Source organism: Corvus moneduloides, chromosome 1 (assembly GCF_009650955.1).
Source record: "Corvus moneduloides isolate bCorMon1 chromosome 1, bCorMon1.pri, whole genome shotgun sequence".
Taxonomy (NCBI): domain Eukaryota; kingdom Metazoa; phylum Chordata; class Aves; order Passeriformes; family Corvidae; genus Corvus; species Corvus moneduloides.
In genome coordinates this window covers 96,690,386-96,712,155 of record NC_045476.1, presented here as the reverse complement: position 1 = coordinate 96,712,155, position 21,770 = coordinate 96,690,386, and the positions used below count along the sequence as shown (strand labels likewise).

At 39.1% G+C, this 21,770-nt stretch overlaps 1 protein-coding gene across 17 annotated transcripts in view; it reads right to left on the bottom strand.

The window, feature by feature from the left end:
• LOC116448603 (poly(rC)-binding protein 3-like) overlaps positions 1-21,770 on the bottom strand; it is a 516,599-nt gene that overhangs the window by 397,929 nt on the left and 96,900 nt on the right. For all 17 annotated transcript variants that reach the window (XM_032119362.1, XM_032119393.1, XM_032119403.1 and 14 more), the window contains one exon: positions 6,921-7,058. The gene's annotated coding sequence lies outside the window, so the exon portion shown is untranslated. The remainder of the gene's footprint in view (positions 1-6,920; positions 7,059-21,770) is intronic.

The following is a 21,770-nucleotide window of genomic DNA, read 5'->3' as shown; positions in this document are numbered from 1 at the left end:
TGCCAGGTTTTGGGGGGTTTGAGTGCTGGAGAGCTGGCCAGAGTAACGACACATGCACCGATATGATTTGAGCATTGTTCTCCATTTATTGTTCAACTATACAAGCTTATATCTACTTTTGCAAAGATTCACGCCCAGTCCCTCTAGATGGCCTCTAATCTGTGGGGGAGCTGACCGGTGTATTGCTTTGCCAAGGACTTTCAGGGCTGCCTGCAGCCAGGTGCTCTCCAGGCTCGCCTGCAGCCAGGGGCCAGTTCAGGGGTTTTTCCTCAACAACCCTGAGTTGTCCAATCTTTCCAGGGGTATCATATGCCCCTGTTCTGCAAGAAATCCCTCTACAAGCTGTAATATCACATAACACCTCCATGCTAAAAAGAAAAAAATATGTACAATGGGAATTAAAAAGGACCATTATACCTAAACAGGACTTTAATCTGATGCGTTCTCAGGGATCTCAGCTGTAATTTTTGCATCTACATTACAAACCTCAAACTTTGCACATTTCCCAGTTGATGAAAATATCTGTTCTATCTCTTAACTTTCAATATGGCATATTTAACACTGTAGCATCTAGGGAGTCCAAACCATACGGCTATAAGCTCTTAAGAAGGGATAGACAAGGAAAGAAAGGTAGTTGGGGTAACCCTGTATGATAGGGAGTGTTTTCACTGTCTAGAGCTTAATGATGGGTTGAATGTTTAGAAGGAAGGCCAACAGGGCAGATATCCCAGTGGGATTATGTTATAGAACTCTCAAACCCTTATAGAATATAGCAGGGGAGGTTTACATTGGATTTTGGGAAATATTTTTACACTGAGAACATTGGTACAAGTTGCCCAGGGAAGTTTTTGAGTCACCATCCTTGGAGGTATTTAGAAGACATGTAGATGTGGCACTTAGGGAGGTGGTTTCGTGGTGGACTTGGCAGTGTTGGGTTAATGGTTGGACTTAATAGACTTAAAGACTCAGAGGTCTTTTCCAACCTTAATGATTTTGTGATTCTAGTACTGAGTCAGGCAGACAGCAGAAAATATACTCTGCCTCCAAATTTTGTACTCTTTTATATGCTTGTACTATATGTAAAAACTCCAGTACATTCCACTGGTATAAGGACCAGAGGCCAATTTCCTTTCTACTATATATTGGAATGGCTCAACCAGTTGACTTCAAATAACCCATGCTATTTCATTCCAGTAAGGAGTTTGTCCCAAGGGTCTTGCTAACAGTTTTGATCATAAACACTAAAAGGATAGTAATCCTCAAGCTCAAATGAATTTACACACTAGATTTCTATGGCTTAGAAGAAGCAAACGCTGTTCAATCTACTATGAAAAGCAGGAATTTTTCTAAAAAATGAAAAAAACAAACAAATAGTGTTGTCAAAATATGCTTGTATATGAGGTCTCCAGAAATTATTCACTCCTAAGCATAAGCAGGGCTAAATATTATGGATAGCAGCCCATAGCAGTGCTCTTCTGGAAGCTTCTCGCGAGGAAGGCAAGTGCTGCAATCTTTAAACTGTGACTTATGCAAAGCTGAAAACCCACTGAAGCCACCAGGACAATTCATCTTGTTGTGGGGTGATATATGCCTGTGCTTCACAGTGCAAGACTACAAATCTCAAGCATTGTAGGGGGTAGCTGATACCACACTTACTTTTTTGTACCCATAAAATGAGTTACACCAAGAAACTTTAAATAATAGCAAGATGTGAATCACAGAATTGTTAAGGTTGGAAGGGACCTTTGAAGATCATCCAGTCCAACCCCTCTGCCAAGGCAGGGTCACCCAAAGCAAGTTACACATGAGTGCATTCAGGTGGGTTTGGAATGTCTCCAGAGAGGGAGACTTCACAACCTCCATGGGCAGTCTGTTCCCTAGGCAGAAGGTGCTCTGACACCCTCAATGTAAAGAAGTTCTTTTTCATGTCGAGGTGGATCTTCTTGTGTTATAATTTACAGCCATTGCTCCTCAACCTGTCACTGGGAAACACTGAAAAGAGTCTGGCATCATCCTCTTGACACCCACTTCTGAGATATATATATGCACTGATGAGATCCTCTCTCAGTCGTTTCTTTTCTAGACAAAACAGGCCCAGCTCCCACAGTCTCTCTTCATTAGAAACAGACGTTTCAGACCCCAAATCACCTTTTTGGCCTCCTCCTTTTCTTCCTTGTACTGGGGAGCCCAGAACTGGACACAGCTCTCCAGATGTGGCCCCACTAGAGCTGAATAGAGGGGCAGGATCACCTCCCTCCACCTGCTGGCCACACTGTTCCCAGTGCACCCCAGCATCCCACTGGCCCCCCTGGCCACAAGGGCACTGCTGGCTCATTGTCAGCCTGTCATCCACCAAGACTCCAGGTCCTTCTCTGCAGAGCTGCTCCCCAGTAGGTCAGACCCCAACCCATACTGGTACTTGGGGTTATTCCTCCCCAGGCGCAGAACCCTGCGCTGGCCCTTGTTGAACCTCATTGGGTTTCTCTCTGTCCAACTCTCCAGCTTATGAAGGTCCTGCTGAATGGCAGCACAACCCTCAGCTGCATCTTCCACACCCCCCAGTTTCATATCAGCAGCATAAAATGGTACAACACAGTACTTCTGTAGGCCTAGATTTATTGCACATATTTAATTATTATTCTGAAGAGGAGATAATAACCAATCACTAATTAAGTTAGTCAGATATGATGAAAGCTGTTACAAAATTTTGAGAGACCTCTCATTCAAACGGGAACTGCAATGGCAGGGAAAAATGCCAGGCAGCTGATTAAAGGTCTGGTGATTAAGTAGAGTAACAGGAACTTCTCATGTGGATTGCCAGATCTTAAACTAGCTATTACAACTCAAGGAAAAATCACAAGTTTAATGTGAACAAATCCTTGCCTAAAACACACATCTGCTCAAAAGGCATCAATATCAGCCTCAAAAGATATTAAGAAAGGTAGTACTGGAGTTATGACTTCTTATAACTCCCCGGAACAGCATTTTCTTGCTGGTTACCTACCTTAAAAACAAAAAAACCCAAAACCAAACCAACCAAATAAATAAACAAACAAACCAACAAAAAAAACCACCCCAAAACCCAAACCAAAACAAACCAAAAAACCCCCAACCAAACAAACAGCAATAAAAAAGAAGAAACAATAGCTGAAAAATATTATGACAGTGAAAAACTTGCTCAAAAGACAAAGAGACATACTGAAGACAAAAGATGAAAGACAAAACAGAAGTCCTTTTCTATATAACCATTTCTCAAGAAAACTCATTTTTACTCTTTCTATTTGGCTACAATTCTGTAAACATCTCTTGGAAGTTTCTATTGTAATTGTTGCAGAGGATCAAAAGAAATGGCCCCAGTGTTTTCAATGAGACAAAGAATATGAAGAAACACAATAATATTATACAATAGTAAGGAGAATGTAAAATACAACACTTTCAACAGAGCATAATTAAATCATGTTAAATATTGCTGTGAGGTGCATCTATAAGTCATAGGTTAAAACTGTGAAGATGACAACATATTTTTTCTGCTGAGCTTGACAGTACTAGGTGAAGTTAACGTGAATGCAAACGCCCAACCAGAAATAAAATCTAAGCTATTTCATCCTGCAATAGTCTGGAAATAACACTTGTTGAAATTACTCTAAAATGAGACTCTTAGTACGATATGTTGGTAAGAGAATAAATCTTATTTCTTTAAGTGGGTTCTTGATCAAGAGGAAGTTAGGAGCACATAAAAACTTTCACATCTAAATATGAAAACTATCACCAGAAAATTCAGTTCTCACTCTGTCTTTGAAGTCCCAGAAACAACTCCAGCTCAGCAACAAGATGTTCATCTCAAGTTTAAGAGCCTTTGTGAGCCTGAATCAACACCTAAGTCCCAAAATCTCAGATCTGCTCTGGCCTGATTTCTATGATGTAGCTGGAAGAAGTAGTGTTCTGTACTACACAAATGTAACTTGGAACACTCACTTGAGTGTGAGGGATCCCATTTCCAGGCTCTCCCCACCTGGAGGCAGTGTGGACACCACCTGTCTAGCAGAACTACAAGCTGGTTTGGAAAACAGGATTTGGGACAGTTTCACTAGCTATGCTACAGCCCTGCCAGAGTGAAGTTGCAAATTTCATTCAGCCGGAAGAAAGGAGAGAGAGGATAGCATAGTCCAGAGGCTGGGCAGCTTTGAAAGGGAGGGAAGAGCCACTGGTTTCACACAAGCAACAAGGTCCCATATATCTGTTGGGCAGCTGTGGCACCCATGAATCCTGATGAGTCCTTTTAAAAAATCCTGCTATGGGGACCTACCTCTGGAGACGGGCCCGGAGTCCACAGCCTGTAGGCACTGGACGCCGCTCAGCCTTTGCTATGGGCTATTTCAAGGCTGTTTCTGCTGCGTTTGCAGGTTTCCACCCAATTCTGGCATGCACTACTGAGGGAGATTGTGTGTCCCAGCTTCATGTCTTTATCCAGCCTTCCTGGGACTGGCTACTGAAGACACCTGTTTCAGCCCTAAATATGACAGCCGAGAAGCACAGAGTCTACATCCTGCCCTTTGTACTTACAACTAAAGCATTGCTGGCCCAGCAGTGTAAACATGTCACAATTCTCCCACCAACTGCAGTGGGAAGTGCACTGCATCTTCTATGCTTTGATTTAACTCTCCTCTCTATCTTGCAGCTGAGAACAAAAGTGTTGTTGTCCTTGTGAAAACTTTCCTCACCATACTAATACAGTTGCTAACAACAATGAAGGAAAGAAAAAACACTAGAAAAGAAGTGCATTACTTAGACAAAATAGTAAACCATAATCACGACAGTGACAGGATTAACTGTGAAACCTTTAATTATACATTTAATCATTTGCCAACATCTAATTTTCCTTGTCGTAATGTTCATGAAGCTTCAACAAGATTTGAATTTGAGGTTGATATTATGTGTGAATTGTAAAAGCAATACTTATAGAAATGGTTTTAAGAATTAAAAAAATATTAACTTTAATCTTCAACTCTGTTGACATCTTACTGAACACCTTTGTTGCTCTTAGTTACACTGGCCCTCATTTTGGTGACATCACTGTGTCAAAACACATCAAGTCCATCTCTATTGCACAGATATTATATAAAATAAAGTAGAAAACTAAGGGGCAAATAAGTGGTGGCTTAGAAAGTACAATAATATATTAAAAAAAGAGTGTAATAACACTGTTGAAGACACTGTCATTTGTGAAGTACCGACAAACCTGTGCCACCAGGCTGTATCTGCTCCACCTCCTTTTCCACAAGGAGGCAAGAAGCAGCTGCTAGAGCAGAAAAGTGACTCATCAGCATCTGAACAGCTTTTCCTATGGATTTCAGAGTCCCAAAAGAAAGAACACGGCTGGTTGTTACTGTTGGGTTCAGAGTGGGCAAGCGAATTACCTGATTTCTGTAAAAATTCTGTGCACTGAAGTCATCTTCCAGCACACTCAGAGGAGTACTTACAGAAATCAAAGTAACTCAAAGCACAACAAAAGGCAAAAATAGCAAAATTTTCCTTTTTCTAACTGGAGCATAAGGCAAAGTCCAGACAACATTTGCATTTAGACAGATGCCCTCAAAGAATGTGGAGTAGGAAAGTGCAGACTTTCGCCAAAGTCAAAATATTGCTTATATGCTAAGAAAAACAGCCTAATATACTAAACACAATATCTAATATGAATTCTAAAGGCACTATTGTACTGCAAGGTTTTGCTCCCCCTATCAGAGAGCAGTTGAAGTTGGAGTTGAAGGAAAGATCTTGTCTTGGGGAGTGCCTTTTGTTTTTGTTTTATCATGTTGTAGGCTTTAGTAAGTTGTCACATGGTTCCTAGACAGGGTGGATCTTCAAACAGCCAAAACTGGAATTCAGCTACTTTTTTCTTTTCTAAAAACAAGTTTACACTGGGCATGGTTTGCAGGAAAAATGGGTTTGCTGTATTCATGCTTTTCTGCCCCACCAGAGAGGACAGAAGCATATGGGGCCTGGCCAATATTTTGGGTGCAGAAATGGGCAGGACCAAATACAGTGGGGAAGCATTAACCACCCCAATGCAGGAAGGCAACATTTTTATTATGTCTTTTGCAGAGACACAAACCACCCTACAGAGGACTCTGAGGCAATCTTCAGGTCATCTTTTCTGCCATGTTCATCACCTGTTTCAATTTGCAACACCTTTTTGAAAAATAGGTCATCCTCTGTACATGTGACTCTTGATTCCCTTGAATTGGTTTGCTGGTACTTGACAGACCCCCTGGCTCACTGCTGTGAACTGGAGGAAATGCTCCAGAACCTGCTACAGTCTCTGCTTCTACCATCTTTTGGAACAGGCAAAGCCAGAAAGAAAAGGGGATCATTTAATTACTATCTGACTATCACATAAGGCTACTGCATGTTTGCTTCTCAGCTAGGTAATTTTTTTTAATTGTGTTTTGTAAATAAGAAAAAGTTGCTTAGGAAAAGCAGGGAACACAGGCTCACATCCATAGGAATCTAAGTACAGACAGCACTGGGGAAATGAGTTTTCTTCCTTTCTTTCCTCTTTTGGATTTTTTTTTGTTTCATGAGGAGTTTGAACTGATTCAGTAATAGATATTTCTGTTTCACCTACCCAATTTGAAAATAGCCTTAACATCACAGCATGCATTAACCCCCCTTCCCTTCACAGAACTACCTATCTAGTAAATGCATGTTCAAGGCTTAAACTGCAAATATAGGAGGTGTTTGGCTTAGTACTTCTGACTGCGTGTGAGGCACCAGTGTCAGAGTCCTGAAAACACAACATATTTTAATCTTATTTTTTCTCCACAATTACTCAGTAAGTAATTTCTGAAGCAATGATTAAAGCAGGCTCGCTCATTGTGTGCCTGACAACACATGACTGAGATGACAGGACATTTACTCACCCTGCCAGCCAGATGATCTGTAGGTCTTTGGAGTTTTTCTGTCTTTCTCTTCTCTAGTCCACTCATGCATCAGGTTCCTCAGAGATATGGAACAGCCAAGTGAATTTACTTTTCTTGCTCTGTCTGTAAGATAGTTACCTACGACAGAGAGGATAAAGAGACCAAATGTGGCATATGAAGGCACTGGAACAATAATTTCCAATCATACCATACTTCAGGTAGCTCCTACCTGCTGCCTTCAACAGTAGCTACTGTTGAGGAATAAAAACACCAAGAGTTGGTTTGAAAATAAGCAGCCTGGGGGAATTACTGTTTAGTAAGGGTCAAAATGCTTCACACTGCCCTATTTAGTCGTAGAGAAGTAATGTGTGTGAGGACATTTTTCAATGGTTTAATTAATTCTGCTAGTTAACAGAGTACATTTTAAATAAGGGGTTTTTTTTCATCACTGTTAAATGCATTTACTTTCAGTTTCTATCCCAATGTTCAGATACTACAATGATCTGAAGCATTAATTCAATCTCACCATTCTACACATGTTCTCTTCCCTGTACCTTCTCTAAGCTATCTTTTCTACTGTTTTTCACTCCAGAATGTCCAGAATGAAGATTATTCACTGGTTTATGGTTTTTTTTGGAATACCTATAGACTATTCCTCTTTAAGGATGAACTGCTCAGACCTAAATATATTTCAAAATTGTGACCAAGCATTTCTGTTTCCCTCTTTTCCTCCCTGTACCACCAAGTAAGCTGAGGGAGACCAGTTTAAAGCCAAGCGTGGTAATCATCTATGGCACTTTTCTGCTCCATTTCCTTCAAAAATACATCTGGTAAAGAGGTGGAAGAGGAGAATTTGGAACACACGCAAAGATCATATCCTCTACAACCACTGGACTGCAATAGGTCAAGGAGAGAAAAGCAAACATGCAAACCCCAAACATGCTGCAATTAAGAACATAATAAAAAGCAGAAATGGGCAAATGTCTAGCTTTGTAGAGATCCCCTGAATAATTTTTCTGTTTTGTCAACTGAATAGCCAAGATACAGAAGTAACTGAGGAAGAAAGAAACCAAGAACAGGTCATTATTTAATTCCGTCACAAAGTCTAAAATACAAAGGACTTTCACTAGGGGTTACTTCAGAGGTAAAACTGGAAACTTCTCTTCAGAGAGTTTTCTATTAAAGATCATGGGTATCAAAATCTATTGTCTTACTTTAGATCAGTTATAAAGCTACTGTAAATAAAGTCTCCTATATGGCACATTGTCATTGATTCCCACTTCAGTGTAATCAGCACTGGAGACACAGGAAATTCCTAAAATAAACAGCAGTATTCTGTATTTACTGCACTTAAAAAAGAGTCAGTGGTTCTGTATTTATATTTTAAGATATTCATTGCAATAAGAAATTCATTGTAATTTAAGATATGCATCATACTTGCTATTGAGCAAATTATTTTATTATGGTTTCAAAGAACAAATCTACTGTATCAAAATACAATGTAGCTATGACAACAGTAATTCATAGTTTACCACTAAGAAAATTAAGTAATTTTGCTGAATTGTTTCTTGATAATAAAAATGTGATAATTTGCAAGCAGTAGTGTTAGCATTTACTGTTCTTAGAAATAGGCCAATGTCTTCTATGACAGTGCTAAATACTTGAAAATATCTTTCTTGGATAAAAACAGGCCATACAGCTGGAAAATATAGTGTCTATTCTACTGAAGCTGCTAAAGAACTCATATGGTGACTGTTCCAAAGCTCTGGGTAAAAAAACCCAACAAAAACAACAAGACAAAAAAAAATCAAAATACCATAGTAAATTTACTCACAGGCAAATGAAACATTATACTAAAAAAAACCAACCTAGTGGAAATAGATTGTTTTGATGTCTTTCACCTTACCCTGTTATATCTTGCTGAAAAAGATTTGGAGGCGTGAAGATGGAAGTAAGAAGAATGACACAAAAAATATAAGCCAAACATTTGCATCAACTTTTTTGACAGCTCCAACTGAAAAGTGTCTCCTGAAAGCCAAGACAGCAAAAGTGGCCCAGAAGAGGAAGCTGCTTGCTGAAAAGAAGCACCCCCAATGCACTGGGACTTCCCAGGTTGCCATGTGGGAAGTCAAGCAGGCACAGCAGATGGACAGCTGAGGATGAAGAGGCTGGAAAGGCTACTTGGGAGCAATGCAGAACTTCCTTGTTCTGGATGGCTTGGGTGAAATTGGGGAAGCCACACCTCAGCTGGATTTGAAACTGGTGAGGAACATGAGAAACAACCAGATGAGCTTCTAGGGGAACAAAAGGAAGTCTGAGGAATTGATTGTTGGGAGAGGCTGGCAAATTCCATCCTTGTAGATACTCCAAATTCAGCAGAACAGGGCTGTGAGTGATGTTATCTATTTTTTTCTTGCTTAGACTAGGACATTGTCGATACCCTCCAGAGGTCTCCAGAAGTCTATTCTAACAAAAAAATTCCTGTGATTCTATGACATACTTAATTTGCCTGCAGTTTTCTTCGCTCTGAATTAAAGAAGAGTGAACATAAGAAAAAAAAAACAAACCAGAGGGAGTAAAAAGTAAAAATTTATTTAATCTTTAATAATTTTCTCAAAGAAAGAATGCTGAATTTGAACAACAACAACAACAACAAAAAAATGCAAACAGGTAAAACTATTAGACCGCTACTAATTACAGTTTGTTTTATCTTTCACTGTCTATCACCTCTATGATTTTATAAGCCATTCACCTTGTTCTGCTTTTTTCCTTTTACTGAATTAATGCAAACTGATAAAAGGAAATCACTGATGCCCTAGTTCTCAGCTGATCCTTGACTGAGCAGGTTTAGGCAGGTGCTAGGATTGATTAGCAGAGTTCAGAAGGCAGCTTTCCCTGTGCCACATAATGTCAGTTCACAAGCGACATTAGAGTAAGTGGCAATACAGAGGACATGGAGATTTTGAGTCCAGCCTTCACAAGAGGACTTATAGAGGCCCTTCATTTCACCTGATGTTTCCCTGAGCAGGAAACTTCCACTGTACCATAGGATGGCACAAGACTGTAGGCACTATAATTTTTCCTGGTGCATGGTTCATCTGTTTCTCCCTCTTTGCCTTTCCATGTTTACCCAAAAAAGTGCAAGAATTTAGCACCATACACTTTTCAAGCCGGAGTAAGCAGCTTAATTATTCAGACAAAATAGCATTGATTTGAAAGTGTCTGAACAAATGAAATTCAGGCTTGCCAACCTCATTGAGAAGGACAGCCAACCTGCTCAGGGAATTTTCAATTGTGTTACTTACAGTTCTTGTTTCTTTCTTTTATTTCAGGGTCATTTGATTCAATACAGAGCAAATTCTGGCATTGCAATCACACAGCTGCTTTTGAAATCAGAGACTTTGCTAAAGATGCAGACCTTCAGCCTCCTCTAAATTCAAGAGCAATCTCTGTGCACCCAAAGACAATAGATGAATCAGGGAAGTTGACAGCTGGCAGTGATAAAAAAATAAGATAGTAGGCTCAATTCAGCACCCACTAAAATGAATGGGACCATTGCATCTGTGAATGAGCTACCCTTAAACATGAAGTAAATATCACACTCTATCATTGACTCCTTCTTGGACTGCAAGTTCAAGTTTCCTTAGTGTCATTATGTCATTCCACAGGCTCATTTTTTAATAAGCCATGCCTTGTTTTCTTCAGTGTTTCAAAGTGTAAGAACTTAGACAATGGACAATCACGTTCCATAGTAATCACTTTTATTGCAGCAGTCATGCTACAAAATAGAGACCCTATTATACTCCATTTACTAAATGTAGACAGGAATCAACTTCTTGGGCTATAAATGGACACTATTACTCATTATGTTATTTGCTATAATAGTTGAACACCAGTGAGTTGCAGATCCAACAAATATCCAAAAATGGCTATGCAAAAAGCCCTAAAATTAAGTTCTTGACAGATAATAACTAATGCTGTACACCCCTCTTTTTATGTTATGAACAATATGTACACTATATTTATGCAGGAGAAACCAGTATTTAAAACTCTTACATCTATCATAAAAATAGATTTTATTACAGAAAACAGTGCCTTGCCATAAGAGATTTGCAATTGATTAAAAAGGATGGCTTGTCCTAAAACACTTACATGATTGCATGCAAAGAAAACAGATGGTCTGTGTAAGAGTAATTTGATTTCTTCCAGTAAACATTACTCATGATATAGAAAATGCTTATGCTGATCTACTCCAGAATGATGTGTGCGCTTTGCCTCTGTCTTTAAATGAAGCCTGTAATTCTGTTCAAGAAACAGCACTGCAGCTCTGGTTTCCCAACAATCAAATAAAATCAGGTAGTCTAATGCATCATTCCTCACTTAAGAGTCTGACAACACAAAGATTAATTTTAACTTTTCACTCTCCCCAAAGTGCTTAACATAATGCCAAACTCCTTACTCATTTACTCCTTTTTGTAATGCTTCTTCAGGGCAAAAAAAGAATACTATTTCTACCTTCATCTCTGAGAGAAGCATCATAAACCAAAATCCAATGTTTATCCTCTCCTGGCTGCATCTAACATTCTTCTCCTTTATCTAACTGCAGGGATATAAGAAGGAGGGAAAAGTCTTACTGAAAGTCTTCATCTGTCCACCTCATATTTTGTTCTCCCTCTTGAGTCACACCAAGAATGCTGCTCAGGGAAATTCAGCACCCCATTTCCCTATTCTACTCAAGCTTCCTGCTTTCCAAACACCAGATGAAAAGCTGTCTGCTTTTGTTAGGCAGATAACCCTCATGGGGTTGTTTAAATCACTAAAGTTCTTGGAAACCAAATCACGGATGGGAACTCTGTTACTTGTTCACACAGGATAATGGTCTGGGGTGATAAAGGGTTCCTTTTGCATTTACAGCTCTTTTTGCATGGGATGAATACAGACAGATCTTTCTCAAAGGCACAAATTTAACCCCTAAGAATGCATCCTTAAATCTTTTCCTATGTTTCACAGGGACTTCACACCTGGGTATGTTTCATCATCTGCAAGTAATAATACCCCTGCTGGAATGTAACCCTATTTGTCATTATCTTGTCTTGTTTCACTACTGTTGCTTCACCTGACTGGCCTGGACTTACCCCAGCTAAATGACGTAAGGGCACAATCCTATTAAATGCCTGCTGGGAACACCCTAAGCTGCTGCTCTTGTCAGTGGGAATTAAGGGTTCTCGGCACATTGTAACAGGTACTCAGACCCTTGAGAAATTGGACTCTTAATTAGATATTCCCTTGTGACATTGTGTGATTATTTAATGTTCTGACGAGATGCCTCAGCAATCTCGAAGGCCCTGAATTAACTGTCCTAGAAAAGCTCTTTGCCAACTGCAGTTCTGTGAAACCTTTGTCATGCTTGGCCACGGAAGCAAATTGCATTTCATGGAGCATATGAAATGATTTACCCAATGAATTGGCTGAATTATATATAACATACACTACTGACCAGGCTTGAGATGTCCAGTTTCAAATAGCTGTTCTTTTTTTGTCCCTTTCGTCTTCCCTTGTGTGTGCCCTGCCCTCCACTCTTCCGTGCACACTTTTTATTTTCCCGCTTGCTGGCAGAGCTCAGTAGCAGCAGCAGCAGCAGCAGCAGCAGCAGTCCTTGTGGCGACATGGAATGATTCATCACACAATCTACATGAGGCAGATTAATACTGCCAGAGTAGTCCCTTATTATAAATTTCCTTTTCTCCGTCTGGCTCATCTGCATTATAATATTTTTTACTCACATGTAAATTTTCGGTTTAAGCCTATCCATCCAGGGGCTGCTGAAATTTTTTAATCTACATTGAAAAGTTTGAAAAAACCCCAACAAACATTTCTGCCTTGCAGCTGATGCCATGTTATCAAACACATCAATAAGAGCTACAATAAGCATGAAAAACAAAACATAAATAGACAGAAGAAATGCTGAATGATATAGTACCTCACATACAAATGCACACAACCCTTGTCATCTTTTCATTATTCCCTATGCATATCAGCTTTAGGCACAATCACCTCAGGGGAAAAGGACATAGCATTAAATGTTTCCCATCGGATTTTAGCATTCTGATTACTAAAGCCTGGATCAAGTGTGCAAAATTATGGTGCTTAGCAATCAATACTCATCTCCTATCCACTTTGTAGGAAAGGAAGCTAGAGAAGTATTTGGACCACCTACCCTAAATCCTGTAACACCCAAATACCCACCGCAGGCCCAAGGACTGTAGTCAAAGCATATCAGATACCAAAACTGAAACGAGTGTTGCAGGTAAAGAATAATAGAAACGATGACTGCCAAGAGAAGCATTAAATGACACTCCAGAGGTTGTACTTTTAGGAAAAGCTTTATTATACTTTGAACTTCTCCACCCCTGCTGACTTGCAACATACTTTATGAGATCTCTACAAAGATATCACAGCTCTTGCATGCTCTCTGCTGTGGCTTGTAGTTCCTATGCTTGCAACTGCTTTTCAAGAGGTGTACTCAAATTCACTTTTTGTGGTCACAATTTCTATTAAGTCTAAATCAAAGAATTTGCAGACGTGCAGTCTCTCCCAGCCCTTCTACCCAGACACGACTCTTGCTTAACATGCTTACATTTAAGGAGCTTTTTTCACCCTCATATTGTTAACATTTCCATCAACAATGCATTTGTTTTTTTAATGAGGCTTCAACACAACCTTAAATTGTGTCTCACAAGCATCATCAAATCCACTTCCACAATGAGGAATCAAACTCCAGATAAATCATTCTACCAACCAGTTTCAACGATAACAAAACCAGGTCCTTGAGTGCTTTATGCATTCTGGCAAGCATCTGCTTTGCCAGGAGTGGATTAAATAACACTACTTCTATTATTCTAATAGTGTGGGAGATCATATAAAATATTTATATCGTGATCTGCAGGCAAAATGCCTACTCTAAATTATGCTCCACAAGCTCAGCAAGATATTATATTGATAGAAAAATACCTCAGTTTAAATAATTGGGCCATTTTAGTTATTCCTTATTCTATGAATCTCATGTAATTTTGCTGTTTCCCCCTTGGGAATGCTATCTATTTTAGTAAGTACTATTTTCCATGTTCAAGGGTTTCCTGTGTACTAGTAAAAAAACCTCACCCACATAATACCGAATCACAGGGCTAGCATAGAGGTAGCTAGAGAAAGCACAAATGCTGTCAGTGCAGGTCAATGTTCTTCCTGAGCTTCTCTATAGGCTATCAGGCATTTTTTATTACACAGCTATGAAGAAATTTGCTTAAGGCTGAATTTTCAGCTGACTTCCAAATTTGCAAACAAAGAAGGTTTTTATATTTGTTTGCAAAAACTGTATTCAGAAAACCCCTTCTTTGTGGTCAGTTGAGCCGAAATACATGTGCAAGAATAATATTTTGAAATGCCAGATATCATCTCTCTTCAGAGTTGGGTTTTTTTCTTTATTTGGGTTACTCCAATTCACTGTGTGGTTATGCACAACTACTTTACGATCACAAGTTCAATCTCACAGAAGTCACTAGTTTCAGCTAGCTGAAGTTCTAATCTGAATTTTGAACACAACAAACACTATATTTTCCCCACATTTCATGATTATACAGTGCAGGACAGCTGGCATTAGATTCTGCATTGAGCTAAAAGCAGTGTATGTGTGCTGATGATGTTTTGTACAGCCCCAGGGCAACGTGGAATAAGAAAGGGGGGCATGAGCCATTCCTATGCAGAGTTTTCCTTGGGTAGGTGCTTTTTCACTCAGTCTGGAGCCAGTAATGACAGCTCGCTGAATCTGCACCTCTAACCCTTACGATGCTTTGCTGAGTGTCAGCATCCTGGAGAGGATGCAGAGGGAAAGCAAAAGTGGTACACAGTACACTGTGCACTCGGCCTTCCCCTCCATTGGCAGAAGGCATCAAAAGCAATCTTACTGCAGGTCCCACGCAGCCTTTCACATGCTATAGCCAGGCAAAGTCTTTGAAGATTGGTATCTCCGCTAAGGTCATCTGTAAAGGAGATGTCCAAGTTAATGGCATTTTTAGTGGCCTGGGGGAATCTTCTCCACAGTCTGTCATGTGTAGTCTCATCTGCACTAGATTCAATTACTACTGCAGGTTGGTCTTGCACAGCTCAGTTCCCATTGCACACAATTTCTCTGACAAAACCGCCTTATAATGCTGCTGTTGATACCTCCTTGAGCGAATGCACATGCCCTGCCCTTCAGCTTTACTTCTGTTTGTAAGGGCAGAGATGGACAAGGGCAGTAAGAGAAAGGGAAGCTGGAAGGGTTTTCTTTGGCCCTCTTGCTCTTGTCAATTCTGCCTCATGTCCAACCACACCACTCAGCAAGAACAGAGACGCAGCTGCAAAGCGCACCTTTACCAATGAGGAACACGGAATTAAGAAGTGCCTGCTTTTCTTAACCTCTCCTCACTACACGAGTCTGCTCCTTTATTTTGTAGGCACCTCTTACTGCTGCGTCCTCCAGCACTGGCTCTCCTATCTCTGCCAACATATTTGTAAGTAAATATTTGCATTTCCCCTCACTGGTCTGATTTCTTCCCACTTTCTTAACCTGCTCCTCATACTGACCCTCATGCTTCTGCAGTCCCACCAGTCTTTTTCTCCTGTTACTGTCTCCAATAGAGTAAAAAAATACAGCTAGAAAAGAGATCAATGAACATCCATAACCCAGTAAGAACTCATCCCGTGTATTAGGTTTTCAAATGATATTTCAATACAAATTTATCACCTCCTTTATCTGTGGCTAGTAAAGCACCCAGCCAAACAGCACCCTCTCTAGCCCACTGCTTTAATGATATTTAAAATTCTTAAATAAAACAGAGTCAGTTCTCAATCATACCAAGTAGATAAAGCAGTTTTGCACTGCTCTCTCTTTTTTTTCCAGTTACCATCAACTATAAATATACAGAAATTAACAAATTAATTTTGCTTACGACTCAATAAATACACTCAATAATACACTGCTCAGTAAATAGCTTTTATTAAAGAAAACATCATGACAACAGAATTATCCAAGTACTTAAAATAATTAATTTTAAACTTGTTACACGATTGGGACCCTAAAAGCACCTCCACAAATCTATTCCTTCACTATCTTGGGCACAAACCAAGGAACAAGAGAAAACCCTCCTGCCTGCTTAAGCAAGCATTTGCCTTACAGCAAAATAGAAGAGCTTCTCACACTAATGAGAGAACCCTTCCCAGTATTCCTGAAGAAGTAGCAAGGTGTTTGATTTTCACTTCCATTTTAGTCGATATGACTTCCTCACTTGTATAGACATAACCTTAGCATCAGTCACACTGTTGACTCTTTCATGCTGTTTACCCCAGAGAGTAAGCAACTCAGGGTGTGGCTGGACAGTCAACAAGCCTGAAGCCTATGTAAGAACTGCATTTATTGTAAAATTTCAGGTACACTCCAGTGGTCTGATATTGGGTAAGAGAAAAAATCAGGTAGCCTGAGAATGGGCAGTCCCACAACAGGATTGCACCCAGATGTGAAGCTGAGCTGTATATTTTACATTCAAACGGCCTCTTTGACATTTGGATGCTTTTGCAGACCAAGGGGGCAGGTAAGAATTCAAGTCAAGCCAGGCATTCAGTTACTTTGGAGCATGTCCCAAGATGGCAAGGCTGGTTGAAATTTTGCATCTACTCTTTAGAAGACCTGGTCAACAAATACAAAGAAGCCAATACAGACCAGCCATTCGAGTAAGGACAGCTGTGTCAGACACAAAGAGGAAATCTATTGTGCTTTGAATTTCTTTGCTTTATGATGCTCAGTGAAAACATGTTGTCAGCAAGTAGGATTCTATTGATGTAATCCACCACCCGTGGCAAAATAAGAAAAAGGTTCCCCAATAATGATTTTAATATTAAAACCTGTTCAGAGAGAGTTTTTTCAAGTTCTCACTGAAAGTCGTGCTTGGCTTTATGGCTTGTCACAGCTGACATGATTTTTAATCAGAGCTCCTTTAAAAACACACTGAATAGATAATAATATCTGGAAAACTAGGACATTAAAACTTTGATTCACATTGCACATCTCTCTAGTTTTATCATGCATTATGCATAGCTGTACTATATTTTGAAGGAAACTGCTGTGGTGTGTTTTCAGTGTGAGATATATACATGACTACAATCCACAGCATATCAAAAAAACAGGATTCTGATCTGTGGAAGATGCCTACACAATTAGGCAAAACTGCAATACAGGAACATTTTGCCCCCAACCAGAAGTATTTTTGGTTGATATTGAAACAACTAGATTCCATATTAACACAAGCACATTTTGTGGGAGTTATAGTTTAGGTGCCTCAGCAGCCCAGTGTCAAGGAAAATCAGTTTCCCTAAAACTCCAGTTTGCCCTGTGAAGCCTGTCACTGGAATTAATCAAACTCCAGTTAGTATGCAATAAAGATCTCGAGCTGCCTACTTTTATCATGTTAGTTTTGTTTTTTAAAGCGATGGTAATTATTGACAAATTGGTATTGACTCTGATCTCTTTAGCTGCTACGTAGATAAATTTTCATCCTTTTAATTTACTTGGCAGTGTTAATATCATATCCCCACTTTAATGATGCAATTGAATTTAAAGATTCATAAATTCATTACTACATTACATATCAAGGTTAAAAGAGAGAGAATTCCCTTATCAGTATGAAGGACTCGTACAGTTTTCAGCAGTACTAGATGAAATTACCCTTTTGTCTTTCAATAAGCGGAAGTCTCCTGCAGTGGCAAATGTTCATAATGGACTGTTTAATCTTGACAATCATCTGAAAAGCATCTAATTCAATTAAAGCTTTAGGCCAAAGTGATCTCTCTTTTAACAATTAAATATTTATGTTAACACACATATCACTTAATTGGCATAACATATCAAAGGATATTAAATGACTGTACAGTGTGCAAGGACTGAGAAAAGACTCTAGCACAGGTTTAAAAGCTTTTGCTCTATTAAACACTAAATAAAAAATTGCAAGACTGAGAAAAGCCATCAGAGATACAATAATAATCAAGAATTAAGAAAACTGAGAATTTAATGATCATTAGCTCTATGCTACCACTATGCTAACCGCTGGCAGTACAAACTGTATGACAAGTCACCAGAACTGCTATGTTCACAGAAGCCACATTAACTAATGCTGGAATTGAGGGAAAGAACAGGAGCAGAGATTAGAGAGCTCTTAGACTCAACAGTAGGTGTTTGTATTCTCAGTCATTAATCACTGCTGAACTCTTGATTCCAGAGCTGTGCCAAAGGAGCTATAAGTGGCACAATACAATCTATGCCAACGTGAACGGTATAACGAAACAATATTTACAGCCCACATCATCTCAACAAAGATCAAAAGAATTTATCACATTTTATTCAATTATCTGGCAGAGCCACACAGAATTTAAATATGAGAAAGCCACCCTAATCGGAAACATCATTTTCAGGCTTTTTAATGCCTTTTTCCTAGGGAATTAGAAAATATCTGTGAAGGGGAGGAGGTGAGAATTTGTCTGGATAGTTGCTAAAATTAACTTAAATGTGCAGTTACAGGCCATCTCCTCAGTTAACAAGTACTTACTGATACCATTTTATTTAGGGAGAAGCTGAATTCTACACTACTGAGCAGCTCAAAGGGGAACATTCAAGCAATTTAGTGGGGAAAAATCATAAATTAACCTATTACATACTACTTTTTGAGGTCTTACAGGGTCTACTGTTAAAACCACATTTTTTAAAAATTTCTCTATCAAACAGAAAAGAAAAAAAAATAACTTGTTTAGTCATTCAGTACCACTTCAAGGGATTAGCTGCAATGTAGATATGTGTGATTACCCATTTATACAGCCATTTGGAAGTGTAAAAGCCGTTCATTGATGTTGCAAATATTAGCAAATAAAGCCTGTTTAAGATAAAGTGTCAACACTTTAAGCTGGCATGAACAGATGCTACTACCAAGTGTATCCCTGGATCTCTCAGCTAACATTGCTGCCTTTGGGGTGTAACCCACGCTGGTTCCTTCCAGAAACACTTGTGGTAATACCCGAGAAAATGCAGGCTAAGACATAAAGCAGTTGGGTGGAAGGAGGGCAGGATCTCTTCCTTCAGTGGCAGTAGAAGTTTAAAGTTCTTGATCTCATGTCCACCCTCTTTCCTAGAAGCAGAAAAGGAAGCAAACCCAAAACCAGAGGAACTCTTCATTCTACATTCCAGAACTATCTGCCACACCCAACCAAGAGTGTACTTCCAGTTATTTGCTAATGAAAGAGGAAAATATGACAACTTGTCAGAAATTACAGCAACAAGCATCTTAGAATTCAAGCCCTTCTTATAGGAAAGCATACCGAAGGATGAGTAACAAATACTTAGCAAATAAGGAGAATTATATCTGTGAGAAGACAAGGCAAGCTTAAAAATGGAGTGGTGCTCTGTGGAAACAAAAATAGAGACACAAGGTGCAAATCTCCTAGGTGTAACATCCCAAAAATAAAACATAAAGTCATGTAAAGCATCACTAGTTATTTTAGCCATACATTGCTCAGAAATACAGTCTGCGTACACTCCCAAGGGTTTATTTTTAAAATTATGCCAATATCTAGTATTCATCTCAAACTTCAGTGAGTTTGGAAAAGCTTGCTCCTTGTACACAGCCTGATCACTACTACACTTAACAAGCACTTGTACAGGAGCAGCTGTTGATGAATCTTTCCAACACATTTCTTTGCACATTCCTTTGGCCATTTGCAATGAACTTTCTCACAATGACTTCCTCTAAAACAGACTGTATGCTATTCATCAGTGTTCTAGGGCTATGTTTTACAGTTAAGAACTACATTTTTTTCCCCTGACCACCTTTAGAAACAGAAGTAAGTAGACATGAAAGATCTATTCAGGAAACTTCAATCTAAGATGGACGGAGCAGTTGATGAAGGTTATCTTCAGAAGTGTGATGTGAAATGGCTATACTAGGTCACAACATATAGTTCAGTAGTCTATCTTTGATAATGGCAAACAACAGATATTCATGGTAATAATTAAGAATCAGTCAAATGAAGAAATTTTGTAATCATTGGGTTTGGGACTTTCTGAATCTGGACTGTTTCATCCTTATTCAGTCTTGAGAGATCACTTTAAAACATAGTTTTAAATAAGTATTGAAATCATACGGACTTTCATCAGTAAAATAGTGTGGAAATAACGATATTTCTGTAGGTTTTAAAATTCTGCAACCTCTTTTGATGACTTGTGTTTCTTGTGTTATAAGAAACACTGAGAACTTGGTTTTAACTGTAATATTTCATATTCAACCATATCATATCTCAGTTTTCTCTTTTCAAAGGTGAAAAACTAGGCAATAAAATAATAGATGATATTCAGTGCTGATAAATTCAAATGAATATGTACAGAGAAAAAAATGCCCTTTTACTCCTCACATACACTGCTAGGTCTGCACTAGCTACTGCTGTTGATGAAACAGATCTCAAAATCAGCATGGATATTTTAGTGAAAACATCCAGTCAGTTTCAGTGTTGGTCAAAAAAGCAAATCTATCATTATTGATAACCTGTAAAGGAACAGAAAACAAAACAGAAAACAAATTTTATCAACTAATAATAAACAAATCATAGATAATAATAGGTAAGAATAATAATAAAATGGTATCAATATAATATTGTATCTATATTCATATTCATATTGTTGTTGTTATTGTTTGTTATTATTATGCTAATGTAAAAATTAGCATGGCTCCATGCCTCCACTGATTCACAGAGTTCCACACTCTATGAGAAAAAACAGAGTAAGACACAACAAGGTATATATTGTGATGCATTGAAGTCCTAAGGCATCAATTACACACTACAGCAAACAGAGATCTCAACAGGTTGGAAGACTGGGCCAACAGGAATTGCATACTATTTAACAAAGATATTTATAGGATCCTGCATCTGTGATGGAATAATCCCAAGTAGCAGTACAGGCCAAGCACCAACTGGGTGAGGTGTGCATCCTTGTAGCAGTAAAACCAATGTGGGGCCTTGACTGCAACAGCCAAAGCAAAACCAGCAGATCAAAGTTTATCACTGCTTTGTTTGGCATTTGTTAGGTCACACTTGGAATATTGTGTCCAGTTTTGGATTCCCACTTCAAAAGAGACATTGAAGTATTGGAGATGGTTCAGTGAAAGGCCACCAAGCTGATGCCTGTTGAAAGGTGAAAGGAACTCAGCTTACTCAACTGAAAGGGAGGGGGAGTCTAATCACATTTTCTCAATATCTAGAGGGGGGTTATAGAGAAGACGGAGACACTCTTTTCACAAGGACACAGCGATCAGCATCAGTTGCTTCAAAAGGCAATTTCATCAGACTACATGAAAAAGTTCTTCACTGTGAGAACAACCAAACATTGGAACAGGTTGTCTAGAGAACTTGTGGAATCTCCCTTACTGGAATTAATTCAAGAGTTATCTTGTTGGACCAATGCATAACTTAATCCAAACCCCTGCTGTCAGCTGTAGGTGGGCTCAGATGACCTCCAGAGGATCCTTCCAAACTAGGTTTTCCCCTCCTTCTAGATGGGAGGGCAGAAGACACAATGAAATTTCTGAAGCAGCTTCCACAGTGGGCAAGAAACAGCAGACCAGCACCTTTTAACAATGAAAAGGAAAAGACAGAGGACAGAAAGAAGGAAGACTGAAGTTTAGAGGATCATGAAAGACGCAGAGAAGATAAGTAGGGAACATATGCTCAGCCTTTTTCACAGTACAGGAAGGAGGGGATATAGAATGAAATTTTCAAAGG